The 16,927-nt window shown below is 35.8% G+C and overlaps 1 pseudogene; it reads right to left on the bottom strand.

Annotated features, from left to right (window-relative positions):
- Positions 1-13,653: 13,653 nt before the first annotated feature.
- LOC122746252 lies at positions 13,654-13,937 on the bottom strand (annotated as a pseudogene).
- Between the last annotated feature and the right edge of the window lie 2,990 nt (positions 13,938-16,927).

The following is a 16,927-nucleotide window of genomic DNA, read 5'->3' as shown; positions in this document are numbered from 1 at the left end:
CTATCATGAGTTCCCTGGAACTCTTCTGTACCATTGCATTGGTGAGAAGAATATAGTCCATCACAGTAGGTCAACACTCAATGTTGATGATACTGTGTACAATGTTCTTCTGGTTCTGCTCATCTCACTCATCATCAGCCCACGTAAGACCCTCCAGGTTTCTCTGAACTCCTCCTGCTCATCATTTCTTACAGCACAATAGTATTCCATTGTATTCATATACCACAACTTGTCCAGCCATTCTCCAATTGATGGGCATCCCCTCAACTTCTAATTCCTTGCCACCACATAAAGAGCAGCTATAAATATTTTTGTACATTTGGGTCCCTTTCTCCTTTCCATGATTTCTTTGGGAAAAAGACCCAAAAGTGGTATTGCTGAGTCAAAAGGTATGGACAGCTTTATCGCCCTTTGGGCATAATTCCAAACTGCTCTCCAGAATGGTTGGATCAGTTCACTGCTCCACCGACAATTCATTAGTGTTCCAATTTTCCCACAGCTTCTCCAACATTTATTATTTTCCTTTTTTGTCATTTTAGCCAATCTAATAGGTGTCAGGTGGTACCTCAAAGTTGTTTTAATTTGCATCTCTCTAATCATTAGAGATTTAGAGCATTTTTTCATATGGGAATAGATAGCTTTGGTTTCTCCATCAGAAAACTGCCTGTTCATATCCTTTGACCATTTCTCAATTGGGGAATGAACTGGATTCTTATAAATTTGAGTTAGTTCCCTATATATTTTAGAGATGTGGCCTTTATCAGAAGTACTGGCTACAAAAATTGTTTCCCAGTTTTCTGTCTCCCTTCTAATTTTGGATGCATTGCTTCTGTTTGTACAATTTTTTTTTAATTTAATGTAATCAAAATCATCCATTTTGCATTTTATAATATACTCTATCTCTTGTTTGGTCATAAACTGTTTTCCTTTCCAAAGATCTGATAGGTAGACTAATCCTTTTTCTCTTAATTTACCTATGGTATCACCTCTTATGTCTAAATCATGTATCCATTTTAACCTTATTTTAGTATAAGGTGTAAGATGTTGGTCTAAGCCTAATTTCTGCCATATTGTCTTCCAGTTTTCCTAGCAGTTATTGTCAAATACTGAGTTCCTATCCCAGAAGCTGGAGTCTTTGGGTTTATCAAACACTACATTACTAGTGTCATTTACTACTGCATTTCCTGTGCCAAGCCTATTCCATTGATCTACCACTCTATTTTTTAGCCAGTACCAGATAGTTTTGATGACTGCCGCTTTATAGTAAAGCTCCAGGTTTGGTACCACTAACCCACCGTCCTGTGAATTTTTTTTCATTATTTCCCTGGATATTTTTTAATTTTTTTTTCCAAATGAATTTTGTTATTATTTTTTCTAGGTCTATAAAATAATTTTTAGTCTGATTGGTATGGCACTGAATAAGTAAATTAATTTAGGCAGTATTGTCATTTTTACTATATTAGCTCTGCCTATCCATGAGCAATTGATATCTTTCCAATTATTTAGATCTGATTTGATTTGTGTGAAGAGTGTTTGGTAGTTGTGTTCATAGAGTTCCTGGGTTTGTCTTGGCAAGTAGACTCCCAAGTATTTTATATTATCCACCATTACTTTAAATGGAATTTCTCTTTCTATCTCTTGCTGCTGGACTTTGTTGATCATGTATAGAAATGCTGATGATTTATGTAGATTTATTTTATATCCTGCTACTTTGCTAAAGTTGTTAATTGTTTCAAGTAATTTTTGAGTTGATTCTCTAGGATTCTTTAAGTATGCCATCATATCATCTGCAAAGAGTGATAGTTTTGTTTCCTCCTTGTCTATTCTAATTCCTTTAATTCCTTTTTCTTCTCTGATTGCTAAAGCTAACATTTCTAGTACAATATTAAATAATAGGGGTGATAATGGACATCCCTGTTTCACCCCTGATCTTATTGGGAAGGCCTCTAATTTATCTCCCTTGCATATAATACTTCCTGATGGCTTCAGGTAGATACGGTTTATTATTTTAAGGAAAGCTCCACCTATTCCTAAACTCTCTAGTGTTTTTATTAGGAATGGGTGTTGTACTTTGTCAAAAGCTTTCTCTGCATCTATTGAGATAATCATATGATTTTGGTTGGTTTTCTTATTGATGTGGTTGATTATGTTAATAGTTTTCCTAATGTTGAACCAGCCCTGCATTCCTGGTATAAATCCTACCTGGTCATAGTGTATTATCCTGGTGATCACTTGCTGTTATCTTCTTGCTAATATCTTATTTAAGATTTTAGCATTAATCTTCATTAGGGAAATTGGTCTATAATTTTCTTTCTCTGTTTTTGTTTTGCCTGGTTTTGGTATCACCACCATATTTGTGTCATAAAACAAATTTGGTAGGACTCCTTCTTCACCTATTTTTCCAAATAATTTGTTTAATATTGGAATTAATTGTTCTTTAAATGTTTGGTAAAATTGACCTGTAAACTCGTCTGGCCCTGGGGATTTTTTCTTAGGGAGTTCATTAATGGCTTGTTCAATTTCTTTTTCTAATATGGGTTTATTTAAGGATTTTATTTCCTCTTCACTTAACCTGGGCAGTTTGTATTTTTGTAAATATTCACCCATTTCATTTAGATTGTCAAATTTATTGGCATACAGTTCGGCGAAATAATTCCTAATTATTGATTTAATTTCCACTTCATTGGTGGTAACATCACCCTTTTCATTTTTGATACTGGGTAATTTGGTTTTCTTCTTTCTTTTTTTAATCAAATTAACCAATATTTTATCTATTTTATTGGTTTTTTAATAAACCAAGCTCTTAGTTTTATTAATTCTATAGTTTTTTTGCTTTCAATCTTATTAATTTCTCCTTTAATTTTCAGGATTTCTAGTTTAGTATCTAATTGGGGATTTCTAATTTGTTCTTTTTCTAGCTTTTTAAGTTGCGTGCCCAATTCATTAATCTCCTCTTTCTCTTTTATATTCATGTGAGCATTTAGAGCTATAAATTTTCCCCTAAGCACTGCTTTGGCTGCATCCCATAGATTTGGTATGTTGTCTCATTATTGTCATTCTCTTGGATATAGTTATTGATTGTTTCTATGATTTGCTGTTTGGCCCATTCATTCTTTAGAATGATATTATTTAGTTTCCAATTGATTTTCATTCTACTTTTCCCTGGCTCTTTCTTACATGTAATTTTTATTGCATCATGATCTGAGAAGGATGCATTTACTATTTCTGCCTTTGTACATTTGACTATGATGTTTTTGTGCCCTAATACATGGTCAGTTTCTGAAAGTGTGCCATGTACTGCTGAGAAAAAGGTATATTCCTTTCTATCCCCATTCAATTTTCTCCAGACATCTATCATGTCTAACTTTTCTAGTAATCTATTCACCTCTTTCACTTCTTTCTTATTTATTTTTTGGCTAGATTTATCTACTTCTGAGAGGGGGAGATTCAGATCCCCCACTAGTATAGTATTACTGTCTAATTCCTCTTGTAACTTATTTAACTTCTCCTCTAAGAACTTGGATGCTATACCACTTGGCACATACATATTTAATATTGATATTACTTCATTATCTATAGTACCTTTAAGCAAGATGTAATTTCTTTCCTTATCTCTTTTAATGAGATCTATTTTTGCCTGTGCTTTGTCTGAGATAAGGATTGCTACCCCTGCCTTTTTTACTTTAGCTGAGGCATAATATATTCTGCTCCAGCCTTTTACCTTTACTCTGTGTGTATCTCTCTGCTTCAAATGTGTTTCTTGTAAACAGCATATTGTAGGGTTCTGGTTTTTAATCCACTCTGCAATTTGCTTCCATTTTATAGCAGAGTTCATCCCATTCACATTCACAGTTATTATTACTGACCGTCTATTCCCTTCCATTCTACTAACCCCTTTGTACTTTTCCCCCCTTCTTTCAACCTATTCCTCCTCACTGATGTTTTTCTTACCACTGCCTCCCCCAATCTGCCCTCCTTTTTTTATCACCCCCGCTCTCTTTTCTTTACCCTTTTCTCCCTTGCTTTTGTCCTCCCTTCTATCAGTCCCCCTTTCCCTTCCCCTTTTGCTTCCCTAAAGAATGAGCTAAGCTTCTTTATTCCAATGAACATATATGTTATTCCCTCTTTGAATCAAATCTAATGAGTGTAGGGTTGAAACAATGTTCACCCCTCCTTTCTTTCCCTCTATTGTAATAGGGTTTTTTTCACCTCTTCATATGATATAATTCATCCCATTCCACCTCCCCTTTCCTCTCCTCCACATTGACTCCCTTTTTAACCCCTTAATATTTTTTTGTATCATCACATCAAAGACAATTTGTATTTATACCCTTTGTGTAAACTCCTTCTCTCTGCCCAAATAGATTTACAATTCTTAAGAGTTATGAGTATTATCTTCCCATGTAGAGATATAAACAGTTTAACCTAATTGCGTAACCTTTTTTTTTCCCCCTCTGTTTACCTTTTTAAACTTCTCTTGAGTCTTGTATGTTAAGATCGAATTTTCTATTCAGTTCTGGTCTTTTCACCAGGAAAAATTGAAAGTCCCCAATGTCATTAAATGTTCATCTTTTCCCCTGAAAGAGAATGCACATTTTTGCTGGGTAATAGATTCTTGGCTGCAATCCAAGCTCCTTTGCCTTCCAGAATATCATATTCTAAGCCTTGTGGTCCTTTAATGTTGAGGCTGCCAGGTCCTGAGCAATCCTGACTGTGGCTCCCTGATATTTAAATTGCTTCTTTCTGGCTGCTTGGAGTATTTTCTCCTTCACCTGATAATTCTGGAATTTGGCTACAATATTCCTTGGAGTTTTCCTTTTGGGGTCTCTTTCAGGAGGTGATCGGTGGATTCTTTCAATGATAATTTTATCCTCTGATTCTATGGTATCAGGGCAGTTCTCCTTAATAATTTCCTGGAATATGGTGTCTAGATTCTTTTTCTGGTCATGGCTTTCAGGCAGTCCAATGATTCTCAAATTGTCTTTCGTGGATCTGTTTTCCAGATCATTTGTCTTTCCAATGATGTATTTCACATTTTTTTCTATTTTTCCATTCTTTTGATTCTGCTTGACTGATTCCTGGTGTCTCATGGATTCCTTATCTTGCAACTGTCCCATTTTAATTTTTAAGGCATTGTCTTCTTTTTTTTTTTTTTTTTTTTTTTTTAGGCAATGGGGGTTAAGTGACTTGCCCATGGTCACACAGCTAGTAAGTGTCAAGTGTCTGAGGCCGGATTTGAACTCAGGTACTCCTGAATCCAGGGCTGGTGCTTTAACCACTGCACCATCTAGCTGCCCCTAAGGCATTGTTTTCTTCAGTGAGATTATGCACCTTTTTTCCATTTGGCCAAGTGAATTTTTTAAGGCAGTGTTTTCTTCAATGAGATTATGCACCTTTTTTTCCATTTGGCCAGATGAATTTTTTAAGGCATTGTTTTCTTCAGTGAAATTATGTGCTTCTTTTTCCAAGCTGCTGATTCTTTTTTCATAGTTTTCTTGTTTTGCTTTCATTTCTCTCCCCATTTTTTCTTCTACCTCTCTCAATTGATTTTTAAAATCCTTTTTGAGCCCTTCCAGGAAGGCTTTTTGTTCTTGAGACCAATTCACCTTCCCTTGTGAGGCTTCACATGTAGGCAATTTGAGGCTATTGTCCTCATCTGAGTTTGTGTTGGCTTCTTCCCTATTGATACAGAAGTTCTCAATGGAGAGGGCTCTTTTTTACTTCTTACTCATTATTGCAGCTTGTTTACTTATTTTTTAAGTTGAGTTCTGCTCTGGGGGCACCAGGGTCCTTGTTTTGGGCTTTTTGTGAAGGTGTATAGGTGCTGTGTAACCAGCTTTTTACTCTGAGGCCTTTATAGTATGTGCAGTTCGACCCCCTGCACTTCCTGTCTGGGTGTGCTCGGCCTGGCGCTCGATCCCGCCTGTCCCGTTCGTCGACCGACAGCCCACCCTCCCGGCCGGTCCAGGTAGGTTTTTCCACTGTCCTTCTTGGCCACCAGATTTTTGATCCAGGTTCCAGGGGCCTCAGTTGTTCAGCTGTGGCCTGCAGCTCCTGCTGACTTGCCCCGACCCCCTTGGCCCTGGGCTGCTGCCCTGCGCTGGGCCTCCCTTTTGCCGGAGCAAGACTAACCTTTTCCTGAAGTCTTCTACATTATCTCTGGTTGGAAGACTGTGTCTCTCTGTCTCTTTACAGTTTCTGTAGTTTCAGAATCTGTCCAGAGGCTTCATTTAATGTTCTTTTTGAGGGAACAGAAGGAGAGCTCAGGCAGCTTGCTGCTTCCTCTCTGCCATCTTGGCTCTGCCCCTTAATTTACTTCTGACAAAAGTATCCCTAATTTGTATCTGTTTTAAGAGTTCCTACCTTATTCTATCCCCTCACCTTCCTATTCCTCTATAAATTAAGAGGACTTTTATTACCCCCATATGTATGTTATTTCTCTTTAACTCAATTCTGATGAGAATAAGGTTTTATCACAACCAGACCTATACACCCTCCTACCTTCGACTGTAACTGTTCATGCCTCATTTGTATGAGATAATTGTTCTATTTTACTTCTACTTTCCCAATTTTATTTTTTTAGGATAATCCCATCATAATCACTGCAACCCCAAACCTTCTATCTATGTATACTCTTTCAAACTAGCCTAGTAATGTTAACATTCTAAGGAGTTATAGTTTTCCTGAATAAGTACTCTAGAGTTTAGTCCTATTAAATCCCTCTTAACTGGTCTTTCATATTTATCTCCTTATGTTCTTTCTGATTCATGTCGGTCAATTTTTGTTCAGTTCTGGTCTTTTTCTCAAGAATACCTAAAAGTCCACTAATTCATTAAATATACTCCTTTTTTCTTATGGGATCGCACTCAGCTTTTCATGTTAAGTTATTCTTGGTTGCAAACTCAACTTGTCTGTTAATCAGAATACCATATAATATGCCCTGTCTTTTAATATAGAAGCTACTAAATCTGGTGTTATAGTGACCATAGCTCAAAAAAAATCTATCTTTTTCCTTCTAGTTGTAGTATTTTCTCTTTGACCTGAGAACTTTGAAAGTTAGCTATAGGGGGCATCTAGGTGACGCAGTGGATAAAGCACTGGCCTTGGATTCAGGAGTACCTGAGTTCAAATCCAGCCTCAGACACTTGACACTTAACTAGCTGTGTGACCCTGGGCAAGTCACTTAACCCTCATTGCCCTGCAAAAAAAAAATTAAAAACAAAAAACACAAAAAAGAAAGTTAGCTATATTGTTTCTGTGAGTTTTCTTCTTAGCATCTCTTTCACATGGTGATTGGTGGATTTTTTTTCAATTTGCAACTTACCTTTTATTTGTAAAGGTTCAGGGCAATTTTCCTTAAAAAATTTTTAAAGTAGGGTGTCTAGGCTCTTTATTTGCTCACAATTTTCAGTAGTCCAATAATTCTTTTATTGTCCCTCCTCAATCTGTTTTTCAGATCAGTCACTAGTTTTTGCAATGAGATTTTCATATTCTCTTCTATTTTTCATTCTTTTTTTGCTTTATTTTTTCTTGGTGCCTCATGAAATCATTCATTTCCCCTTGTCAAATTCTAATTTTTAATGACTTCTTTTCTTTCATATGTTTTTTAATTTCTTTTTATAATCTTGATTTTCTTGCATCATTCTTATTTTTATTCCTAATTATTTTCAATCTCTCTTATTTTATTTTCAAAATCCTTTTTAAGCTCTTCCAAGAACTCTGTGTGACCTAGTGATCATTTTACATTTTATCTTTGAAGTGTAAGTAGCTGTTTTAACTTCACTATCTTCTGAGTTTGAGTCCTGATCTTCTCTGTCACTACAGTAGCTATCTATGGTTGGGTTATTTGCTTTTGCTTACTCATTTTTAAGCAGCTTATTTCTTTTTTTTTTGGTGAGGCAGTTGGGTTTGTGACTTGCCCAGGGTCACACAGCTAGTAAGTGTCGAGGGTCTGAGGCTATTTTTGAACTCAGGTCCTCCTGAATCCAGGGCTGGTGCTCTATCCACTACATCACCTAGATGCCCCTAAGCAACCTATTTTTTTTTACTGTTAACTTCATGCTGGATTCAGGCTTTCATCTTGAGGTGTGGTGTATAATGTATCAGGTTTCATGTTTTCCCTGCTGCTGTTGCCTGAGCTCTAACTTAGGGCTTTGACCTCTTGGTTCTTTCAATATTCTATAATATTAGGCCAGGTGTGGTCACTGTTTCTTAGGCTTGAGCAATGGCTCAAGTCCACTGGCAAGGTAATTATCACAATCACTCTTACTTCCAGCAACTTCAAGCTTCTGCTCACCCCCTCTGTCCTGGAACTAAAACTAGGGATTCCACTCTCCTCTGAGTGACCACAGACAACTCAGGGCTCCTTCCCCTCCACTGACTGAACTCACCAATGTGAATTGGGACGGTCTCTGGTCAGTCGACCTTGGTATTCATGTAGTACCACCAGAGGGCTCTGCAATCTTCTCCGGATCAGTTACCTGAGTCCCACACTATCTGTGAGGTGAGTGTTCCTGAAGATGAGGCTTTATCAAGACAGTTGCTCCCAGGGCTTGATGTTTATTGATTTGCTGGTATGTGCCAGGAGGTATATGTACTTTAGTCAGGACAGACCACCAATGCAGAAGTCAGTTCTTTCCTAACTGCCTCCTAAGTTGTCTTAAGTTGCATAGCTTCTTTATTCCAACTTTTAATTGTTTCTACCATTCTAAACTTCACTTTGAAGTATTATTTAAAATTATTTCTGGAGGAATTTAGAAGGATCAGATAATTTCCTATCTTATCCCACCATCTTCACAGAATACTTTCTAATGAAAACATTTAAACATTAATATGTTAAGCTTTTCACAATCTCTTTTAACTCCACCAATTTTCACTATTTTATGAGACTATATATTGCCCATAAACTTCCATCATCCTCTTTCATAAAGTTTTGCAAATTAAAAAAAAAATCATACTTTGCCCCTAGATGCCATATTACTATTTTTGGCAAAACCATGAAATATTTTCTGCCTGAAATGATTTCAAGGCTCTCTTAGTCTTTCATAGAAAATATTAACAGCTCTCATTATTATCTATTCTTTTATCCATTTCTCACTTTTCATTATTAATAGCTTACATAAATAAGTCAAGATGGAGTATATTTCATTTCTTGCCATATCTCCACATATCTTATTTTTTCAAATTTTGTGTTGGTTTTGAGCTTTCCTCTAAAAATTTAGGTTTAATTCATAAAGCAGTATATAGATATGCATTGGTCAGGCATACCAGTCCACATCCTATACAGTCTTATTCCTTGTCTTCTTTTGTTCCTAATACTGAGGTATATTTTCCAATATTATCACCATCTTTCCCCTTACCTACATTGATCATTAAAGTCATTGATGATTAAAGTAGGTGTTGATTTAATGTGGAGGGACTTTACAAATTCTTCATAGTATTTCTGTATTTTCTTATACTCTTCAATAGATGTTTATGCATTAACTCTTTTACCTTTATGGTGTTCATTTTCATTATGGTTGTCACCAGTACTTTAAGGAAAAAATGACCAAATTGCCCCATGAAATGAAATTTCTTATTGCTTTTAGATTCATAATAAGACCAATTCTTTCAATTCCTTTATTTGTGTATTCAAAAGGAAGTATGGCCCATCCCTAAATAGCTGCATTTTTCCTTTTATCTTCTAGTGTCATTTATAATGAGATGGCTAATAGTCCCAAGATTCAGTTGCTCTATTACTATGTTTACTCATTAGTCATTGGTCAAGGACTTTATGTTTAGAGTATGCAAAGTAAAGTTAATATTATAGATATTCATAAAACTGTTTTATTATTAGCTCCCCTTTCTGTCACTTCATGATCATCATTGCAGAAGTGAAAGAGCCATAAACAGGACTAAGTGCTTTTTTGTTTCTTTGTTTCATAGATTGCATCCAAAGAATTAAGCATCTGAAAGATTCTTTCATGTTGGAAAAGGCTTTGATTATATGGACTAAGTTTCCAACCTTTCCCCCAAAAAAGTCCAAACTAAGATGATAGAGACTTAGCACAGTATTTTGCACATAGTACTGTACGTGTTTATTAAATGCTTTGTCATTTGTTAAAATTGGTAATAATTTGGCCATTGGTTAATGTAATATCCCAAATTTCCAGTTTATCTATATTGTCTAAAAAGAAATTTGAGGAGTTGAGATCTCAGTAATTGAAGGAAGTATACATATAGGTGAAATCACAGATCCTTTAAAATACTGAAATATGAAAGTGAGAATCACCAAGCTTTGGCAGTATGGAGTGTGAGGTATAGATGTGAAACAGATGAATACAAGGTTTTAAGCCTGTATGATGGAAAATATGAATGCCACTCACTACAAAGAGGTCTCATTAAAGGTTTAAGATAAGTGAAAGATGAACCTCAGTAGAGTAGCATATATGTTCAGTATTAGCTAACCAAGAAAACAGAAAGGATAATCTAACTTTGAGCAATTTGAGTTCTATATTTTGATCTTTGAAACATTATAAAGCATATGAGGGAACAACAAAGTAGGAAAAAGTAACTCTCTATAATGTTTACAGATATAAATTTTTTTTTCCTATTTAATATTTCTCTCCATCCTATTTTTTCCCTCCTGTTTATTCTACACTATCTCCTTTCACCCTCCATCTTCAACAGTGTTGGGTCTGACTACCATTTCCCTCAATCTATTCTCCATTCTTTCAGTTTCCTCCTTCTTTTATCAACTTTTAATCCTACTTTCCCGTAGGATAATATAGATTTCTATGCCTAATTAAGTGTGTATGTTATTCCCTCTGAGCAAATTCTGAGTTGAGTAAGATTCAAGTATCCCTCTCTACCTCCCCCATCTTTCTCTTCTTTTACGTGAGATAATTTAGCTTATTCTACCTCTCCCTTTCTCTTTCTCCAAATGCAATCATCTTTTTCTCCCCCTTTATTTTAGATATCATCCCATCTGATCCCAAGATACTTACCAGCTGTGTGACACAGGGAAAGTCACTTAGCCCTGTTTGCCTCAGTTTCCTCATCTGAACTAGAAAAGGAAATGGCAAATCACTTTAGTATCTTTGTCAAGAAAACCTCAAATGGGGTCATGAAGAGTCAGACATAACTGAACATGATTGAACAATATTTTTAAAGGTATTATTCCATTATGTTCAACTCACACCCCTTCCCTCCATATACACTCCTTCTAAATGTAGTAATAGGGATAAAGTCCTTCAGAGTTATGTGTCATCTTCCCATGTAGGAATATAAATACTGAACCCCTTTAGATATCTTTCCAGTTCATGTTTTTATGCTGCTGTTGACTCTGTTTTAAAATTTTTTGCAAGTCAGATTTTCTATATAGCTCTGGTCTTTTTTAAAAGAATGCTCAAAAGTCCCCAATTTCTTTGAATGTCCATTTCTCCCCCTGAAGGATTATACACAGTTTTGCTGGGTAGGTGATTTTTCATTGTAATCCTAGCTCCTTTGCCCTCTGTAATATAACATTGCAAACCCTCTGGTCTTTTAATGTGGAAGCTGCTAAATTGTGTGTTATCCTGCCTGTAGCTCCTTCATACTTAAATTCTGGCTGTTTGCAATATTTTCACTTTGACCTGGAAGTTCTGGAATTTGGCTTTAATATCCTTGGGAGTTTTAATTTGAGGATCTCTTTCCAGAGGTGATCATTAGATTCTTTCATTGTCTATTTTACTCTCTGATTCTAGGATGTCAGGGCAATTTTCTGTGATAATTTCTTGAAATATGATATCCAGGTTCTCCTTTTCATTATGTCTTTCAGGTAATTCAGTAATTCTTAAACTTTCTCTTCTGGATCTATTTTCAAGGTCAGCTGTTTTTCTAATAATATATTTCATATTTTCTTCTAGTTCTTAAAAATATTTTAATTTTGTTTTATCATTTCTTGATGTTTCACAGAGTTATTAGCTTTCACTTGCCAAATTCTAATTTTCAAAGAATTATTTTCTCCAGTGAGTTTTAGTATGGAAAACCATGTGTTAAATTCTGCTATTTAGGAATTCTCATTAATAAATTTTTGTATATCTATTTTTTTTTTCATTTTGGGCAATTCTGCTTTTCAAGGAAATCTTCTCTTCATTGAATTTTTTGTCTCTTTTACCAGATGACCTACTCTTTTTCTTTTTTTTATTTTTGCATTTCTTGTGCCTTCTTTACAAAGCTGTTGACTCATTTTTTATTGTTTTCTTGCATCATTCTCATTTGTCTTCCCAATTTTTCCTCTTTTATTTGTTTTATAAATCCTTTTTGAACTTTCCCAGAATTTTATTTTGGGAGACTGAGACCAATTCACATTCTTTTTTTGAGGATTTGGATGTAGTAGTTGTGAGTTCATTGTCTTTTTCTGAGTTTGGATTTTGATCTTCCCAATCACCATACTAACTTTTTATGGTCAACTTATTTTTCTGTTGTTGGCTCATTTCCCCATATTATATCTTGCCTTTTAAATTGATTTTAAAATTGAGCTCCACTCCTCATGTGGAGGAAGGACAGTCCCAAGCTTCAGGTTTTTTGTGCAGCTATTTTCAGATCTAGGTCTGGGGGTCTGACTTCTTCCAAGGTAGTATTATCTAAGCAAAGGTATGTTTATAACTGTTTTGGCCTGTGCCTTTGTGTGTGAACAACCAGAAGACCTTTTTCTGCCTTGGAACTGTGGCCAGGGTCCCTGCTTCTCAGCTGCCACAAGTTTTGGTGTGCTAATACTTCTCCTCACCCTGAGACTGTAACCGGGATCTGTGTATGGGCAATGCATCAGAGTTCCATACCCAGTGAGAGAAAAGATGGCCCTATAATTTCCTTCTCATTAGTTTCTGACCCCCTTTTCATCTCTGGGCTGAGAGCTCAGGCAGAAATCCTTGCCTTTTCATTTGTATCCACGGCCTACTGCTGTCCTTCCCTGGCATTGCCTGTGTTATATTTTGTCCCAGTCTCACCCACGTGGAATCCAATATTCCTACTGACCTTCTAGGTTGTCTTAGGTTTCACCAATGTTTCACCTTATCTTTTTGTGTGTTCTGCTGCTCCAGAATTCATTTTGAGATGTTATTTTTTTTTTAATTGTAAAACAAGAAGGTTATTTAAACAAGATGTTTGACTTGAAGGGAAAATTATCTAGGATCAATTTCTTTATAGTAATTTATCCCTAGTGAGAGGCAGAGATTGCCCTACATGTAACATCTATGTATCATTCTTGGTTTTACAATGATAAAAAAAATCATTGAAATTGTCCAATCAAACAAAGTATGCAAGGATATTTTGTGAGTTTTTTGTTGTTGTTGTTAAACAGTGAGAGCAAAATAACTTACTGTAATATAAAGATAAATGTTGAATGAGAAAAGGGATATTTCCACAGAACCAGTTTGTTTTTCCCCCTCTCCATCTCCATTTGATGTTGATCAAAACATACCACTGACTATTTAATTAAAAATATGCATTATGCCTGTGTACATATACTAGTTACTTTATGTACAATAAAGGAATGTCGGAAGGGAATCAAAGAAGAGAGAAAACTTTACTGCAGTAATCAGGATGTGGATGAACCAAATCGTGGTTTTCTAATTGTTGATGTATTGTTTTCCTTGGGAGCACAGTTCTGGAGTAGAGTTGCAGGTTCTCTTTTCAGTAAACACCACCTATCTGCTGCTGGAATATATCAATTGTATCTTCATCCTCCATTTCCAACTGTGCAGGTGTTTCTGTTTCATTGATTGCCTATTAAACCAGAATCTGATATGCCTTATTAACAAACCCTGTCATTCACAATAGGCTTTCATCAGTTTACTAAGTGGTATGTGCCTCTTAATCTTAAATTGCACCACTGAACCATCTTGCCCTGCCACCTTCAAATTAATGTTGTCATTGTTTTCAGTCTTGACTCCTTCCTTTGGCTTTTCACTGGCCATGGCAAGTCCGGGGGTCTCCTCAGCTACTGCTTCACAAAAGAGGCACCAGGATGGTCTGCTCCAAGGGAACTGGGGAGAGGAGGGGAGCAGGAGCAGGAGCAGGAGGAGGAGGAGGAGGAGGAGGAAGAGCTTGAGATGTTATTTTTAAATTGTTTGGAGGGAAATTTGAGAGAGTTCAGGTGAGTTCCTGCCTTTTCACTGTCATGCTGGCTCCATCCCCTAAGGAACCTACAGTTAAAACTATGACAAACATGAATTAACATTGCTTCAGCACAGAGAACATTTATTTCAAATTTTTATTACTCAATATTCAAAGAAAGAAAGATGAGATGGAGAATGAAGCATAATACTACTCATTTCCTCCAAAAGAACTATAGAATGAGATCTTCTAGAGTAAGAAATCTTAAATATAAAATATCCCTGCCAAAGTAGGTTTAAAACTATGTCAGACAAGATCCCAGGAAGGAAGAGATTAGCACTAAATAGACAGGTGTTTCCTGTTTTTTTTCTATCTAAGGTAGAATTAAATTCAATCTCAAAATAATATCAACAGCCAAGAACCTTCCTTCTATAATAATTCTGATAGTAATATTTCCTTGAAGATATTTTGGACTTTTCATTTAACTCTAAGACATCCAGGATATTTGGTATGTGGGACTTTCTCATAGAGATAAAATTAACTTACAGACTTTATTGTGTATTGCAAAAATTAGAAGACTTAAAATACAGTAAAGTTCACTTAGGTTGGAGGCATAGCTCAAAGATTACTGTCCTCTTGATTCAAGTTCAACATTGGGTTGAAATGAGGTACTCACAAGTTAATAAACATTTTTTTGTTTGTTTTGGTTTGGTTTTTTGTGGGGCAATGAAGGTTAAGTGGTTAATAAACATTTAAAAATATTTACTATCCCTTAACAAAGCAAAAATATGAAGCAAAGATGTAATGGCAATTAACTTCTATGGGCCTTCCCCCCTGCCCTGCTACAACCCCTGCCCCTTGTCTCCATCTGGAAATGCATCCACTCAGTAGGTCATAAACGTATAGTATCCAGCACATTCTCAGGGACCCCCAAGTCTTAGAGAAACGGGAAAAATATTATGGTCACCTACAGTTCTTCACAATTGTACAGCTGATAGGAACATGTAAATAAGCAGAAAATTTTGCTTATGGACTTGAAATAAATGATCATAGATTGAAATTGACTTGGGAAGTTACTTCTCGATCTATTCATGAGGGAATTGCAATACCTATTATGAATAATGACTGTCTAGTTTTTAACACCAGCATGGCACAGTTTTTTGCAGAAAATGGCAATTTTGGCATCAATGTAATTATTTCTATGTGTTGAAATAGCAATCAAACATTTTCAGGTCAGTGTTTAAAACTTTGCATCATTTAATTTCACAGGAGATAGGGTAACATCTTTGACTGCCAAATATAAACTCTTTTGGTAGGTGAAAGCTAGACACAATGTAGGTAAATAAAAAGAAAGGCTGTTAAATGCAGGAAGCAGTTGAATGTAATAACATTAATATATTTCCAGGCAACTGGAGCCCTTTATTCCCCTAAACCAAGCGCCTGTATCTGGAAAACTGGAGGCAATCTGGTTATATGGGGGGAAGGGAGGTTGCATCCATGAAGCCAGGTCTATCCAAATAGCTATGACCAGAATTGCATCAAGAAAATAGTGGTCCTATGACAACCTAGGACTGTTTCTTTGGCTACTATATTTTTCTGTGACATGTCTTATCTGAGATTCTTGTCTTTTCCTGATTTTTCTGGGATACCTTGCTCAATTGCAGTAGTAGTATTTAATATTTCCAAAGAATCCCTGGCTTTTCTTAGTGTTTACATCCCCTTCTGCTCTCACTAGTTCTTTGCTTGGCTGCTGCTCTTCTTTTTTTTTTCTTTTCATTAAAGGCTGGAACAGTGCTGTTTCTTGGGAGTGCTGATTAGTGGAGGGTTCTGGTTATATAAACTCCAGACAGAGAAGAGTTTGCTATAAATTAGTTCACTGTTCTGTACTTTACTCTTTCATCTGATTTCTAATCAGATGGAACTAGAAAAGTCGGAGACTCCATTTTAGCTTGTTGTGTTTGCTAATTGTAGAATGAATTTAAATATTTTTTTATATTCCTTCAATGTTTCCTCATTTACCTTTCATTCTGATAATGCTCCCAGTTTTTCCTACTCTTCATTCTTGAAGAGGTTAATTTGTACTGAATAAATAAATGTATAAAAAAGACATTTATTAGACATTTCCTATGTACAAAGCATTGTGCTAAGTGATAGTGATGCCAATAGAAAAGAACCTATGCTGTCAAAGAACTCTAATAAGGAAGGAATTCTAATAGAGGGTGAGGACATACATAGAAGGGTTAAGCTGCAATGTGAGTGATGAAGTCCATCAGTCCTTAAGGTGCAATAGCAAGGATTTCATGCCTAGTGTTATTTCCAATAATAAAATCATCGCCTTTTATGATGTTAAACCATTTGTCATGCCAAAGACTGATGGAAAAGTTTTATTTTTTGGTATTTAGAATCTGTGTCTTTTGAGGTGATTGAGACTCTGGGAGTGGTAAAGTACCTGCAGAGGCAGTTGCCAAGTTCCATCTCTACAAAGATCACTTTTCTGAGCTGGGTAGGAAGATGAACTAGTGGCCTGAAGGGAAAGGTATGCTAGATATATAAAGTAGTAGCCATGGTTTCTCTGTTCTTTTGACCTTTTGGTTTATCTCTGCATTGATTTGAATGCTAACATTTTTCAGAGTTGCTTTTCTCCATATTGTTATTATTTTAGAAATCATTTCCCTAGTTCTGCTCATTTCATTTTGCAATAGTTCACAAAAGTCTTCCTAGTGTCCTTTGAAACTGTTAAATTCCTCATTTCTTATAACATAATATTATTCCATTATATTTATATGCTACAATATTTTAAGCCATTCTGTGATAGGATATTTCCACAGTTGGTGATTTGGGGTTACCATGG

This window comes from Dromiciops gliroides, chromosome 3 (assembly GCF_019393635.1).
Source record: "Dromiciops gliroides isolate mDroGli1 chromosome 3, mDroGli1.pri, whole genome shotgun sequence".
NCBI classification, from domain to species: Eukaryota; Metazoa; Chordata; class Mammalia; order Microbiotheria; family Microbiotheriidae; genus Dromiciops; species Dromiciops gliroides.
Note: the sequence above shows the minus strand (reverse complement) of the source record. Positions and strands in the feature narration are given on the sequence as shown.